The sequence below is a fragment of the Mustela lutreola genome, chromosome 8 (genome assembly GCF_030435805.1).
Source record: "Mustela lutreola isolate mMusLut2 chromosome 8, mMusLut2.pri, whole genome shotgun sequence".
In the NCBI taxonomy this organism is placed as follows: domain Eukaryota; kingdom Metazoa; phylum Chordata; class Mammalia; order Carnivora; family Mustelidae; genus Mustela; species Mustela lutreola.
This window is the reverse complement of record NC_081297.1, coordinates 144178604-144194681: the sequence shown is the minus strand read 5'-3', so window position 1 is coordinate 144194681 and position 16078 is coordinate 144178604. Positions and strand designations below refer to the sequence as shown.

The following is a 16078-nucleotide window of genomic DNA, read 5'->3' as shown; positions in this document are numbered from 1 at the left end:
CAGGTTCAGGGTCAACAGATACTTAATGAATGTCTACTTACCCCAGGTGCTTTCAAGTATTTTATCGAATCCTCATGACAACCCACCATGCCTCTTGCTCGTTTCAGCTGATCACCTTAAAATCAATTAGCAAGGCTTCTAAAAAAACAGCCCACTCCCTCTGGTAGGACAGGAGATAAGCATTTGTAAATCCATGGGAATGTTTATCAGCCCTCTTTCTAAATATGAGGGGTGCCGGGGGCCTGGCAACAGCAGCTGTTCCTGTGGTCCGATCCTGACGTCTCCAAAAGAGTGGTGTGAAGCAAAAATGTGGGACTTCCGTGGGCAAATGGAATTGGAGGAGCTTTTTTTTTTTTTTTAAAGATTTTATTTATTTATTTGACAGAGAGAGGTCACAAGTAGGCAGAGAGGCAGGCAGAGAGAGAGAGAGAGAGAGGAGGAAGCAGGCTCCCCGCTGAGCAGAGAGCCCAATGCGGGACTCGATCCCAGGACCCCGAGATCATGACCTGAGCCGAAGGCAGCGGCTTAACCCACTGAGCCACCCAGGTCCCCTGGAGGAGCGTTTTCGTCTACTGATGACAATTAAGTCTGAAAATGCCATTGGTTTCCTGTGATAGATGCACACATAGGGATTAATATGGGACTCACCATTGATCCGATCCTTGGATCAAGTAGGTGTTACTTACGAAAAAGCATCAGGTGGAAATTCTGACATGGCTCTAAGCCAGGCTGGATAGGTGGGCAGGGACGGTTCCAAGTTTGAAGGGCCTTGGATGTTATTCTAAGACATTTGCGTGTTAATATGTGGGCAGTGGGAGCCACGACAGTGTTTGAAAGGGCAGGGAGGTGATAGGTATGTGCTGTAGGTGGGGGTCTGCGGCCCAGCGGAGGAGGGATTGGAGCAGGTGGAACGGAAGCAGGGAGGCCAGGAAAAGAACTGTTGCAGTTAGTTAATTGGAATGACTGTGGAAGTGTCCAGTAACTGATAAAAATGCTAACCTCTGTCATCCACCGAGCTCTTCCTGTGTGGCCAGATTCTCTGCGAGGGGCTTGTACGCATTACCTTATGTACCCTTTGAGCTAAATATTTTTATCCCCATTTTACAGGGTTAGGAGGCTATGAAGATGGCTTGTACGAAGTCACACAGTGACTAAGTGGTAGAGCCAGAGTTCAAGTCCACATCCATCTGATCTAAAGCCTTAGGGCTGCAAATCTGTCTGTCTTGCAAACTTAAACACCTGTGACTAGGTCTAGGCAGACTATCTGGATCTTTGTACAGCAGAACTTGCCATATAAAGTACCAGCCTAGTTGATCTGTATCTGAAACGTATCCCAAATCTGTCCTCTTACCTCCTTGGCTTGCCATGCCAGATGAGCGAACATGAGTTTCTGCCCGCGGTCCTAATAGATGTCTAACTATTTTCCCAGTGGCCTCGCTTGCCAGCCTAAAACCTATTTTACACATAATAGCCTGACTGATCTCTTTAAAATCTCTATTAGGGTGGGCACCTGGGTGGCTCAGTCAGTTAAGCATCTGACTCTTTTTTGATAGATCACAAGTAGTCAGAGCAGCAGGCAGAGAGAAGGGGAAACAGGCTCCCCACTGAGCAGAGAGCCCGATGTGGGGCTCGATCCCAGGACCCTGAGACTGTGACCTGAGCCGAAGGCAGACGCTTAACCCACTGAGCCACCCAGGTGCCCCCAAGCGTCTGGCTCTTGATTTAGGCTCAGGTAATGATCCCAGGTCCTGGGATCCGGCCTGACATCTGGCTCTATGCTCAGTGCAGAGTCTGCTCAAGATTCTCTCTCCCTCTCTCTCTCTCTCTGCCCCTCCCCTGCACTTGTGCATGCACTCTCTCTCTCTTTCAAATAAATAAAATCTTTCAAAAATATATATATTGGAATATATATTTTAATCTTTAGTTAATCTTATTTAAATTTTTATAAAATGTATATCTTAGTCAAGGGTACCTGGCTGGCTCAATCAGTAGAAAATACAACTTCTTTTTTTTTTTTTTAAGATTTTATTTATTTATTTGACAGAGAGAGAGATCACAGAGAGGCAGGCAGAGAGGGGGAAGCAGGCTCCCCGATGAGCAGAGAGCCTGATGAGGGGCTCGATCCCAGGACCCTGAGATCATGACCTGAGCCAAAGGCAGATGCTTAACCATCTGAGCCACCCAAGTATCCCTAAGATTTTATTTCTAAGTAATCTCTACACCCAACATGGGGCTCAAACTCACAACCTTGAGACCAAGAGTCACATGCTCCACTAATGAACTAGCCAGGGCCCCATGTGCTCTCTGTTTTCTTCCATTGATCTGCGTGTGTGTTTTTGTGCCAGTTGCATGCTACTACAAGTACAACAGCTTCGGAGCCTATCTTGAACCCTGGGATTGTGATAACTCCTGTTTGCTCTTCTTCCTCCAGCAATCTGGGTCTTTTGTGGTTCCATACACATTTTAGCATTATTTATTCTAATTTTGAGAAAAACAATATCCACCTTTTTTTTTTTTTAAAGATTTTATTCATTCATTTGAAAGAGACAGAGAAAACACAAGCAGGCGGAGAGGCAGAAGGAGAGGGAGCCCAATTCAGGGCTCAATCCTAGGACCTAGGATCATGATCTGAGCCAAAGGCAGACACACCCAACCACGTGGGCCACCCAGGTGCCCCAACAGCCACCCTCTTAATTTTAAGTGAAAGCAGATCCCTTATCTTGCCCTCCTCTGCTTCCTGGCACCTTGGACATGGCATGGCAATTTGAGGCTCTTAATAAAACTCATGGAATGAAAGACTCTAGTCATGATACAAATACAACTATATTATTATTATTATTATTTTTAAATATTTTATTTATTTATTTGACAGAGATCACAAGTAGGCAGAGAGGCAGGCAGAGAGAGAGGAGGAAGCAGGCTCCCCGCCGAGCAGAGAGCCTGATGCGGGGCTGGATCCCCATACCCTGAGATCAGGACCTGAGCCAGAGGCAGAGGCTTTAACCCACTGAACCACCCAGGCATCCAAAATACAACTATATTATTAACAAAAAGCTAGGATCTGTTCTCTGCCACTCACAATTCCTTCTGCAAATCCTGAAGCAGAAGTACTTCTCGCCACTAAATATATCCCCATATGTCCGCTTTTCTGCATTCCCACGGCTCCTGTCCTTCTCCGGCTCCTGACTGGCTCTCTCTGAGACACCACGACCGCCTCCAAGCTGGTCGCCTAAATCACCAGCCTCAGGCCTTCTCTCCTGACTGCACACTGGTATCTGCGGAAGCAAAGAATGAGGTGTGTTATTAGGGCAGAAGTGTTTATTTATGTTTATGATGTCTCCAGAAAATGTGCTAGCTGGCCCTAGTGTGTGCGTGTGCTAGTGTGCTAGGTTGCTAGAACAGAATCCCACAGATGGTGCAGCTTAAACAGCCGAGAGTTATTTTCTCGCAGTTCCCGGGGGTCAGAAGCCTAAGATTCAAGCGACGGCCGCTTTTCCTTTCTCTGAGGCCTCACTCGTGGGCTTGCAGATGCCGCCTTCTCGCAGTGTCCTCATGTGGTCATTTCTCTCTCTCTTCCTTTCTTTCTTTTTTAAGATTTTATTTATTTATTTGACAGAGAGAGATCACAAGTAGGCAGAGAGCCAGGCAGAGAGAGAGGAAGGGAAGCAGGCCCCCTGCTGAGCAGAGAGCCCGATGTGGGACTCGATCCCAGGACCCTGAGATCATGACCTGAGCCGAAAGCAGAGGCTTTAACCCACTGAGCCACCCAGGCGCCCCTCATGTGGTCATTTCACCAAATGTGTGCACACATTTGTGTCCTCATCTCTTCTTACAAGGACACCAGTCAGACTGGGTGAGGGCCCACCTGCGGGACCTGGTTTTACCCTGACTATGGCTTTACCGGCCTATCCCTAAATACAGTCAGAGTCTGACATACTGGGGTTAGAATCTGATCACAGGAATTGAAAGGGGGCGGGACACAATTCAGCCCATTCCACAAAGGACATCGGTCTGATACTGCACAAAGCTGCGGGCTTGAGGCCGTTTCAATGCAAGCTCACATTACATTCCTTTAGATAACCTCCTGCCTGTGCAAAGCTGAGGTGGTGGTGGTGGTTGTGATAAAAAAAAGTTTTGTGTGGGGGCGCCTGGGGGGCTCAGTCAGTTAAGTGGCTGCCTTTGCTGGGGTCATGATTCTGGGGTCCTGGGATCAAGCCCCGCATCGAGCTCCCAGCTCTGCGGGGAGCCTCCTTCTCCCTCTCTCTCTGCCTGCAGGTCCATTTGTGCTTTCTCTCTGTCTCGCTGTCAAATAAATAAATAAAATCTTGAACAATGTATTTTTTAGAAAAGTATTGTGCCTAGATGAATGTGAAACAGGAAATGGGTCCTGCTTCCAAGGTTTGAGAAGGTGTGTGGTGTCAAACAGCCATTGAGTTCTTAGGACATAAATACTTACTGAATTTGTTTGTTTGTTTGTACTTAATCAACAGAACTAGTAGGTATTTCTGTAGGCCTAGGAGGTCATGAAACGATTATAGAAACACTTGATGTCCCAAGATTGTGAAAATTCGGGAACCTCCTTTACTTCAAATGGGTCAGTGGATCCCAGAGATCAGAAACACCAGGGAAGATTTTTTTTTTTAATATTTTATTTACTTATTTGACAGAGAGAGACACGCAGTGAGAGAGGGAACACAAGCAGGGGAAGTGGGAGAGGGAGAAGCAGGCCCCCGTCAAGCTGGGAGCCCGACACGGGGCTTGATCCCAGAACCCTGGGATCATGACCTGAGCTGAAGGCAGACGCTTAACGTCTAAGCCACCCAGGTACTCCACCAGGGAAGATTTTAATTAAGCAGATTTCTCCAGGTCCCACCCTGGACCTATTGAAGAAATATTTGGGACTTGAGCCTTGGGTCAGTTTTGGGATCCACTGGTCTAAGCTAACCCCTTCATGAAGGCCTAGAAAGGGAAATAAATGTTTTGCCAGAGGTCACGCAGCAAGTTAGCGGCTGAGCTACACCTGGAATTGAGATTGTAATGAAACCAGATTTTCTTTCTCTTCTTGAACATTTCTCATATCCATACCTGCAAATGTCAGGGCCATCTGCTGCTTAAAGACATATATGATCCTGACCTCAATGACAGATGGAAATTACATGGAGAGACTTCGTGTTAAATACATCAGTTGCATTTTTAAAAAAGATTATTTATTTATTATTTGAGAGAGAGAGCACGGGGAGGGGCAGAGGCAGAGGGAGAGGGACAAGCAGACTCTGGGCTGAGCAGGGATGTGGGGCTCCATCCCATGACCCTGAGATCATGACCTGAGCAGAAACCAAGAGTTGGATGCTTCACTGAGCAACCTCCCAGGCCCCCCACATCAGTCACATTTAAAAAATTTATATCATGTAAGATCTAGATGAGGAAAACCGTGAAGCTCTGATGAAAGATCTTAAAGGGGAATTAAGTAAATGGAGAGATAGTTCATGTTTTTGAATAGGAAAACTCAATATTGCCAAGATGTCCATTCTTTCCAACTTGGTCTATAGATCAATCCCAGTCAAAATCCCATAAGTTCTTCTGTGGATGTTGACAGGTTCTAGAGTTTGTATGTAGAGGCAAAAAGAATAGTCAACTCAGTATTGAAGTGATGTAGGCAGGCCAGGTCTGAGAATCTGGAGGGGTCCTGTAGGACCAGCCAGGACAGTCCCAGGGTGCATTGAGGAGTCATCAAATGGGGACAGCATCGCCGGTAGGAGGAGAGTTTATTGAAAGTATAGAGACAGTGCAGGTACAGACAGAATGTCTGGGAAACTTGGAAAAGAAAGAGAGTCTCATCTTTGTTCAAATTTTTTCTCTGCAAAGGGGTGTTAACTGAGGATTATAGTCTGGTGTCTGTGTCCCCTTAGACAACCAGGAACTGGTTAGATGAGTCCTGGGTGCTCTTCCTTGGAACTGGGGAATCTTGGTGTCGATGCCTTGCACCAGTGATCTGGAATATGCATGTGATGGCTTGTGTGGTCCTTCTCACCTGGTCCTTTCTTAGATGTCATCTATTCTAGAGAAATTGTCAACTCCTTATCCCTTATAAGGAAGATATGCACTATTTGCCTTCTGAGGTTTGTGTAAAAGTAGGGGTGTAGGTCCTAGCAAGAATAGAAGCAGGATGGGCACTTGGGTGGCTCAGTGGCTTAAAGCCTCTGCCTTCGGCTCAGGTCATGGTCCCAGGGTCCTGGAATCAAGCCCCGCATCGGGCTCTCTGCTCCGCAGGGAGCCTGCTTCCTCCTCTCTCTCTCTGCCTGCCTCTCAGCCTACTTGTGATCTCTGTTTGTCAAATAAATTAATAAATAAAATCTTAAAAAAAAAAAGAATTAGGAGAAAGTAATTAAAAAGAATGGAAGCAGGAAAAGGAGGAAAAAGCAGATTTCTCTGCAGTCTTTCAGTTTCCCTATCTCAAGAGGACCAACACTACCCAACTTCCAAGACTTCCTATAAGGCTATAGTAATCAAGCCAATGGTACTGATGAAGAATAGAGAAATGGGTCAGTGGAGCAGAATAGAGAGCCCAGAAATAGAGCCGCATAAAAACAGCTAACTGCTTGATCAAGGAGAAGAGGCAATACAATGGAGCCAGGAGTCTTTTTAACAAACGGTGCTGGAACAACTGGACATCTGTATGCAAAAAAAAAATGAATCCAGACAGAGACCGATCACCCTCAACAAAATTTAACTTAAAATGGATCATAGATCTACAAGTAAAATGCAAAACTGTGAAACCCCTAGAAGATAACATAGGGGAAAATCTGGATGATCATGGAGATGGTGATGACTTTTTTTAAAAAATATTTTATTTATTTATTTGACAGACAAAGATCACATGTAGGCAGAGGGGCAGGCAGAGAGAGAGGAAGGGAAGCAGGCTCGGTGGGATCCTGACCTGAGCCGAAGGCAGAGGCTTAACCCACTGAACCACCCAGGCGCCCCAAGCTTTTTAGGTACAACAAAGGCATGATCCATGTAAGAAATAACCAATAAACTAGACTTCATTAAAATTAAAAAGTTTTGCCCCGCAAAGGACATTGTCAAGAGAATGAAAAGCCAGACTGGGTGAAAATATTTGCAAAAGACATATCTGGTAAAGGATTATTATCCACAATATACAAAGAACTCTTAAAATGCAATGATAAGGGGCACCTGGGTGCCTCAGTCATTAAGCATCTGTCTTTGGCTTGGGTCATGATCCTAGGGTCCTGGATCAAGTCCCGCATCGGACTCCCTGCCTGCTTGGTAGGGAGCCTGCTTATCCCTTTTCCACTCCCTCTGCTTGTGTTCCTTCTCTCGCTCTAATAAATAAAATCTTTAAAGAAAAATGCAATGAGAAGAGAACAACCTTTAAAAAAATGGGCCAAAGATTTTAACAGACTCAGAACAGATGGCAAGTAAGCACATGAAAAGATGCCCTACATCAAGTAACCCCAATGAAATAAAAACTAAAACAACAATGAGATGCCTCTTTACACGTATTGGAACCCCCAAAATCTAGAACACTGACAACATCAAATGCTCTCGAGGATATGGAGCATCAGGAACCCACATTCATTGCTGGTGGGAATGCAAAATGGCACAGCTGCTTTGGAAGACCGATTGATGGTTTCTCACAAAACTAACCATAATCTAACCATACCATCCAGCAACTTTGCTTCTTGGTGTTTACTCCAAGGAGCTGAAGACTTACGTCCACAAGAAAACCCGCATATGGATGTCCATAGCAGTTGCCAAAACTTGGAAGCAACCGAGTTCTTCAGGAGGTGGATGGATAAATAAACCGTGGTCCATTCAGATAATGGGGAGTTTTTCACTGCTAAAAAGAAATGAGTTATCAAGCCATGAGAAGACACGGAGGAACCTTAAATGCATATAACTAAGTGAAAGAAATCTGAAAAGACTACCTGCTATATGATTCCGCTTGTTTGACATCTGGAACAGGCAAAACCATGGAGATAATAAAAAAGATGAGTGGTTGGGGCGCCTGGGTGGCTCAGTGGGTTGAAGCCTCTGCCTTCGGCTCCGGTCACGATCCCGGGGTCCTGGGAGTGAGCCCCGCATCGGGCTCTCTGCTCAGCGGGGAGCCTGCTTCCTCCTCTCTCTCTGCCCGCCTCTCTGCCTCCTTGTGATTTCTGTCTGTCAAATAAACAAATCTTAAAAAAAAAAAAAAAAAGTTGAGTGGTTGCCATGAGTTGGGGGAGGGAGAGATCAAGAGGACACAGAAGATTTTTAGGGTAGAAGATATTCTATGTGATGCCATCCTGGTGGATATAGATCCTACATTTGTCCAAACCCCTAGAATGGGCAACACCCAGGTGAACCCTCATGTCAGCTGTGGACTTTGGATGATAATGACGGATCAGTGTAGGTTCACAATGTAACAAGTGTCCTGCTCTGGTGGCGATGTTGATGGGGGGAGGCAATGGATGTGTGGAGGCAAGGGATGTAGAGGAAATCTCTGTACTTTCCACTCAATGTAGCTTTGAACCTAAAACCACTCTAAAAATTGAAAGTCTATTAAAAAGATTGTAGATACTTTTATGCCTCCTAGATGTGACTACTGGGAGTTCATGCTATGCTTGTGTGAGCTGTACTACCCTCAAAGCTTATCACAACACTGGCACATGACCTGTCTGATGTGGGGGGGGAAAATCTGTCTAGAAGTCATAAACAAGTTTATGAATCCCCATTAGTAGCACAGTCCCATTTAGTGAAGCAAAAAGAGAATTGTATTATATTATATAATGCTAAGTAATCGAAGCTATTTTAATGAGTCATTACCAGGGACCTATTGAAAGACACAGGGGACAATATAAGGGAAATATAAAATGTTCCTGGGGCACCTGGCTGGCTCATTTAGTAGAGCCTGCAGCTCTTGATCTCAGGTTTGTGAGTTCGAGCCCCATGTTGGATGTGGAGCTTACTTAAAATAATATTAATAATAAATCAGTGAGATCATACAATTGTCTTTCTCTAATTGAGTTATTTCACTTAGCATAACACCTTCTAGTTCCATCCATATCGTTGCAAATGGCAAGGTTTTTGTTTTTTGATGGCTGCATAGTATTCCATTGTGTGTGTGTGTGTGTGTGTGTGTGTGTGTGTATCACATATTCTTTATCCATTCATCTGTTGATGGACATCTAGTGTGTGTGTGTGTGTGTGTGTGTGTGTATCACATATTCTTTATCCATTCATCTGTTGATGGACATCTAGGCTCTTTCCATAGTTTGGCTATTGTGGACATTGCTGCTATAGACATTGGGGTGCAGGTGCCCCTTCGGATCACTACATTTGTATCTTTGGGGTAAATACCCCATAGTGAAATTGCTGGGTCGTAGGGCAGCTCTATTTTCAACTTTTTGAGGAAACTCCATACTGCTTTCCAGAATGGTTGCACAGCTTGCATTCCTGTAGGCACTGTAGGAAGCTCCCCTTTCCTCATTAACACCTTCCGTTTCCTGACTTGTTAATTTCCGCCATTCTGACTCGTGTGAGGTGGTAACTCACTGTGGTTTCGATTTGTACTTCCCTGATGCCTAGTGATGTTGAGCACTTTTTCATTTGTCTGTTGGCCATTTGAATGTCTTCTTTGCAGAAATGTCTGTTCATGTTTTCTGCTTATTTCTTGATTGGATTATTTGTTCCTTGGGTGTTGAGTTTGATATGTTCTTTATAGATTTTGGATACTGGCCCTTTATCTGATATGTCATTTGCAAATATATTCTCCCATTCTGTCAGTTGTCTTTTTGGTTTTGTTGACTGTCTCCCTTTTTTGTGCAAAAGTTGTTTTTTTTTTTTTTTAAGATTTTATTTATTTATTTGTCAGAGAGAGAGTGAGAGCAAGCACAGGCAGACAGAGTGGAAGGCAGAGGCAGAGGGAGAAGCAGGCTCCCTGCGGAGCAAGGAGCCCGATGTGGGACTCGATCCCAGGACGCTGGGATCATGACCTGAGCCGAAGGCAGCTGCTTAACCAACTGAGCCACCCAGGCGTCCCAGTGTGCAAATGCTTTTTATCTTGATGAAATCTCAATAGCTCATTTTTTTAATGTTGAAGTTATAGTTTTTTATTTGCAGGGTCCATGAAGTTGTATTTAAAAATTATTATGGATCAAGAAATTATTTCAACCACTATTAGCATACTGTTGATGAAAACAAATGGGTTATAAGTTTTGTTAATTAGAAAAATCACATTTTTTATTTTAGATGCATCTTTTTTCAATAGATCATTTTTGCCCTTGCTTCCTTTGCCTTTGGCGATGTTTCTAGGAGGAAGTTGCTGTGGCTAAGGTCAAAGAGGTTGCTGCCTGTGTTCTCCTCAAGGATTTGGACGATTTCCTTTCTCCCATTTAGTTCTGTGATCCATTTCGAGTGTATTTTTGTGTGTGGTGTAAAGAAATGGTCCAGGTTCATTCTTCTGCATGTGGCTGTCCGATTTTCCCAACACCTTTTGTTGAAGAGACTGTCTTTTTTCCTTTGGACATTCTTTCCTGCTTTGTCAAACATTAGTTGACCATAGAATTGAGGGTCCAGGGGTGCCTGGTGGCTCAGTGTGTTAAAGCCTCTGCCTTTGGCTCGGGTTGTGATCCCAGGGTCCTGGGATCAAGCCCTGTGTCGAGTTCTCTGCTCAGCGGGAAGCCTGCTTCTATTCCTCTCTCTCTCTCTGCCTACTTGTGATCTCTGGCTGTCAAATAAATAAATAAAATCTTAATTAAAAAAAAAAAAAGAGTTGAGGGTCCATTTCTGGGTACTCTATTCTGCTCCACTGATATATGTGTCTTTTTTTGTGCCAGTACCATGCTGTCTTGGTGATCACAGCTTTGTAATAGAGCTTGAAGCCCGGCATTGTGATGCCACCAGCTTTACTTTTCTTTTTCAACATTCCTCTGGGTATTCGGGTTTTTTCTGGTTTCATACAAATTTTAAGATTATTTGTTCCATTTCTTTGAAAGAAGTTGATGATATTTTAGATTGCTCTAGGTAGACATTTTCACAATTTTTTCTTCCAATCTATGAGCATGGAATGTTTTTCCCTTTTTTTTTTATGTATATATTTAAAAATATTTTATTTATTTATTTGATAGAGATCAGAAGTAGGCAGAGAGGCAGGCGGGGGGCGGGGAGCAGGCCCCCTGCTGAGCAGAGAGCATGATTCGGGGCTCGATCCCAGGATCCTGGGATCATGACCTGAGCTGAAGGCAGAGGCCTTAACCCACTGAGCCACCCAGGCGCCCCATGGAATGTTTTTCCATTTCTTTGTGTCTTCCTTTATTTCTTTTGTGAGTATTCTATAGTTTTCTGAGTATAGATTCTTTGCCTCTTTGGCTAGATTTATTCCTAGGTGTCTTAAGGTTTTGGGGGCAACTGTAAATGGGATTGACTCCTTAACTTGTCTTTCTTCTCTCTTCTTGTTGGTGTATAGAAATGCAACTGATTGGGGCACCTGGGTGGCTCAGTGGGTTAAGCCTCTGCCTTTGGCTCAGGTCATGATCTCAGGGTCCTGGGATCCTTTGTTCAGGGTCCCTTGCTCAGCAGGGAGATTGCCCCCCCCACCGGCCTGCTTCTCTGCCTATTTGTGATCTGTCTCTCTGTCAAATAAATAAATACAATCTTTAAAAAAAAAAAAAAAAGAGGTGCCTGGGTGGCTCAGTGGGTTAAGCCGCTGCCTTCAGCTCAGGTCATGATCTCAGGGTCCTGGGATCGAGTCTTGCATCGGGCTCTCTGCTCAGTGGGGAGCCTGCTTCCTCCTCTCTCTCTGTCTGCCTCTCTGCCTACTTGTGATCTCTGTCTGTCAAATAAATAAATAAATAAAATCTTTAAAAAAAAATAAAGAAATGCAACTGATTTCTGTGCATTGATTTTATATCCTGACACTTTACTGTGTTCCTGTATGAGTTCTAGCAGTTTTGGGGTGGAGTCTTCTGGGTTTTCCACATAAAGTATCATATCATCTGCCAGCTTACTTTTTAAAACAGTTTAAAAAAAGAACAATCATATTTACCCACATACTTGCCATTTTCAGTGTACTTTTTTTCTTCCTATAGGTTTGCATTTTCATCTCTCCGTCCAGGCTGAAGAACTTCTTTTAACATTTCTTGGAGTAAGTGTCTGCTGCTGGCTGCAAATTATCCTAGACTTTGCTTATCTGAAAATGTTTATTTTATTAAGAATTTTTATATAATTGTGGTAAAATACCCATAAGATTGACCATTTTATTTATTTTTTATTTTCTTATTTTTAATTTTTATTTTTTCATGATTTACCATCTTAAAGTGTACAGTGACATTAAGTACATTCACATTTTTTGTACGACCATCACCACCATCCATCTCCAGAAATTTTTCATCTTCCCAAACTGAAACTCTGTCCTCATTAAACATAAACTCCCAATAGAATAGAGCTCTTAGAAAAATACCCCTTGCATATATGGTCAAATGATTTTCTTTCTTTTCTTAAAAAACAAAAAACAACATTTTGTTTATTTATTTGTCAGAGAGAGAGCACAAGCAGTGCGAGAAGCAAGCTCCCTGCTGAGCAAGGAGCCCCATGTGGGACTCAATCCCAGGACCCTGGGATCATGATGCTTAACCAGTTGAGCCACCCAGGTGTCCCTGGTCAAATAATTTTCAACAAGGGTAACAAGACCTTTTAATGGGGGAAAGGAGTCTCTTCAACAAGTAGTCCTGGGAAAACTGGGTCATCCACATGTGAAAGTATTACCTTATACAAGATTTAACACAAAATGGATTAAAGATTTAGGGGATCCAAGAGATAGAACTATAAAGACCTAAGACCTAAAACTTCAAAACGCTTAGGGCCACCTGGATGGCTCAGTCAGATGAGCATCTACTCTTGGTTTTGTCTCAGGTCATGATCTCAGGGTCATGAGATCAAGCCCAAGTTGGGCTCCCCACTCAGTACAGACAGAGTCTACTTAGGACTGTCTCTCCCTCTCACTCTGCCCCTCCCCACCCATGAGCAGTCTCACTCTCAAATAAATAAATAAATAAATAGGTTTTATTTTATTATTATTATTTTTTAAAAGCTAAGATAGTCTTAAAAGAAATCTTCATGACTTCTTGGTAGTAACTTCTTGGCTAGGACACTAAAAGCACAGGAAAACAAAAGTTAAAATTTATCAACTGGACTACATCGAAACTAAGAATTTCTGTTTATCAAAGGACAGGATCAACAGTGAAAAGACAGACTACATGGGAGCCTGGGTGGCTCAGTCAGTAGAGCATTCTACTCTTTTTTTTTTTTTTCTAATTTAAATTTAAATTTTTTTTTTAAAGATTATTTATTTATTTATTTATTTGACAGAGAGAGATGACAAGCAGGCAGAGAGGCAGGCAGAGAGAGGGGAGGAAGCAGGCTCCCTGCTGAGCAGAGAGCCCGATGCGGTGCTCGATCCCAGGACTCTGGGATCATGACCTGAGCCGAAGGCAGCGGCTCAACCCACTGAGCCACTCAGCCGCCCCAAGCATTCTACTCTTAACTTGGGGTCGTGAGTTTGAATCCCATGTTGGGGATAGAGGGTTTTTTTTTTTTTTTAAAGACTTTATTTATTTATTTGACAGAGATCACAAGTAGGCAGAGAGGCAGGCAGTGAGAGAGGAAGGGAGGCAGGCTCCCTGCTGAGCAGAGAGCCCGATGCGGAACTCGATCCCAGAGAGCTCAATGCGGGGCTCAAACCCACGACCAGAGCCAGAGGCAGAGGCTTTAACCCACTGAGCCACCTAGGTGCCCCGGGGATAGAGTTTATTTAAAAAAAAAAAAAAAAAAAAAGGCCACCTATGGAATGGGAGAAAATACCTTCAAGTCATATATCTGATAAGGGTTAACAACCAGAATATATAAAGAACTCCGACAACTCAAATAAAACAAAACTCCAAATAACCCAATTAAAAAATGGGCAAAGTATTTGAATAGAACTTCACCAAAGAAGATACACAGATGGCCGACAAGTGCTCGAAAAGATGCTCAGCACCGCCTGTCCTCACTCAGGGAAATGCAAATCAGAAGCACCCCAGGAAATAACAAGTGTTGGCAAGGATGTGGAGAAATCAGAGCCCATCTGTATTGCCGTTGGGAATGAAAAATTATACAGCTGCTATGGGAAATAGTATGGTGGTTCCTCAAAAAACTAAAAATGGAAAAAAGCCAGACATTTTACTTCTGAGTATATATCCAGAAGAATTGAAAGCAGGGTCTTGAAGAGATAATTATGTATTTATTTATATTTATTTTTAAGGATTTTATTTATTTGAGTGAGAGAGAGCGAGAGAGGGCATGCATGGAGGGTTGGGAAAGGGAGAGGGAGAAGCAGGCTCCCCACTGAGCAGGAAGCGCGATGCGGGGCTCGATCCCAGGACCCTGGAATCATGACTTGAGCCAAAGGCAGACGCTTAACTGACGGAGCCACCCACGTGTCCCTTGAAGAGATATGTATACACCCATATTTACAACAGCATTGTTTGTAGTAGCCCAAAGTACAAACATCCAAGTATCCATTGACAGATTTAATAAATAATATGCACATACATATGTATATTCATATATATAATGTGTGTCTATACAATATTTCAAAATGTGTATATACACATATTTTCTATGTCTATTATACATATATTACATAAAACACATATATATTTGAATGTGTGTGTCTACGTATACACAGAGGAATGTTATTCAGTCTTAAAAAGGAAGGAAATTTTGTGTTATAGATAAGTGATGAACCACTAAATTCTCCGGAAACCAGTCTTAAACTATATGTTAACCAACTAGAATTTATTTATTTTATTCTTTTAAAAGATTTTATTTATTTATTTGACAGAGATCACAAGTAGACAGAGAAGCAGGCAGAGCGGGGGGGTGGGGAGTAGGCTCCCTGCTGAGCAGAGAGCCTGATGTGGGGCTCCATCCCAGGACCCTGGGATCATGACCTGAGTTGAAGGCAGAGGCTTTAATACACTGAGCCACCCAGGTGCCCCAACCAACTAGAATTTAAATAAAAATTTGGAAAAAAATAAAAAAGATCAGATACATGCTACAATATGCATAACCTTATATTAAATGAAATAAGCCGCTCAGAAAAAAGCGAACACTGCATTATTCTGTTTGTATGTGGTACCTAGTCAAATGGGTAGCGACAGAAATTAGAAAGGTGCTTGCCAGGGGCAGGTGGGGGTGGGGATGAGTTCTCATTTAGTGGGTACAGAGTTTCAGATTTGCAAGATGAAATAAGTCCTTGTCAGTAGTCCAGTAGTTGTAAGACAGCGTGAATGTATCTACCACTATTGAACTATACACATAAAAACAGTTACATGTTTAATTTTTTTTTTAAGATTATTTATTTATTTATTTGACAGAGAGAGATCACAAGTAGGCAGAGAGGCAGGCAGAGAGAGAGAGAGAGGAGGAAGCAGGCTCCCCGCCGAGCAGAGAGCCCGATGCGGGACTCGATCCCAGGACCCTGAGATCATGACCTGAGCCGAAGGCAGCGGCTTAACCCACTAAGCCACCCAGGCGCCCCACATGTTTAATTTTATGTTATCCATATTCTATCACAACTTTTAAAAAATCTTTGGGAGAGGAAAAAGAACACTAATTCCAATGTCCAGGTTTTAGTAATTATGAACAAGGCTGCTACATACATTCTTGTACAGGTTTTTGTGTGAACATAAGTTGTGCTGTCTTTGGGTAAATACCTAGAATTAAGATTGCTCAGTTACAAGGTGAGTAAGGGTATGTTTAACTTTTTTTTTTAAGATTTATTTATTTATTTATTTGACAGAGAGAGAGAGAGAGAGATCACAAGTAGGCAGAGAGAGGGGGGAAGCAGGCTCTCTGCTGAGCAGAGTGTCCCATATGGGGCTTGATCCCAAGACCCTGGGATCATGACCTGAGCTGAATGCAGAGGCTTTAATCCACTGAGCCACCCAGGCGCCCCTCCTGAAACCAGTCTCAACACTATATGTTAACCAACTAGAATTTATATATATATATACATATATGTATACACACACACACA

The 16078-nt window shown here is 43.2% G+C and overlaps 1 long non-coding RNA gene and 1 other non-coding gene across 3 annotated transcripts in view; both read left to right on the top strand.

Annotated features, from left to right (window-relative positions):
• LOC131839524 (uncharacterized) overlaps positions 1 to 16078 on the top strand; it is a 53688-nt gene that overhangs the window by 3288 nt on the left and 34322 nt on the right. For both annotated transcript variants that reach the window (XR_009356972.1, XR_009356971.1), the window contains exon 3: positions 12090 to 12145. This is a non-coding gene — a long non-coding RNA (uncharacterized LOC131839524). The remainder of the gene's footprint in view (positions 1 to 12089; positions 12146 to 16078) is intronic.
• Positions 8578 to 8684, top strand: LOC131840088 (small nucleolar RNA U13). The gene has a single exon (XR_009357198.1). It is a non-coding gene; the product is annotated as a small nucleolar RNA U13 (small nucleolar RNA).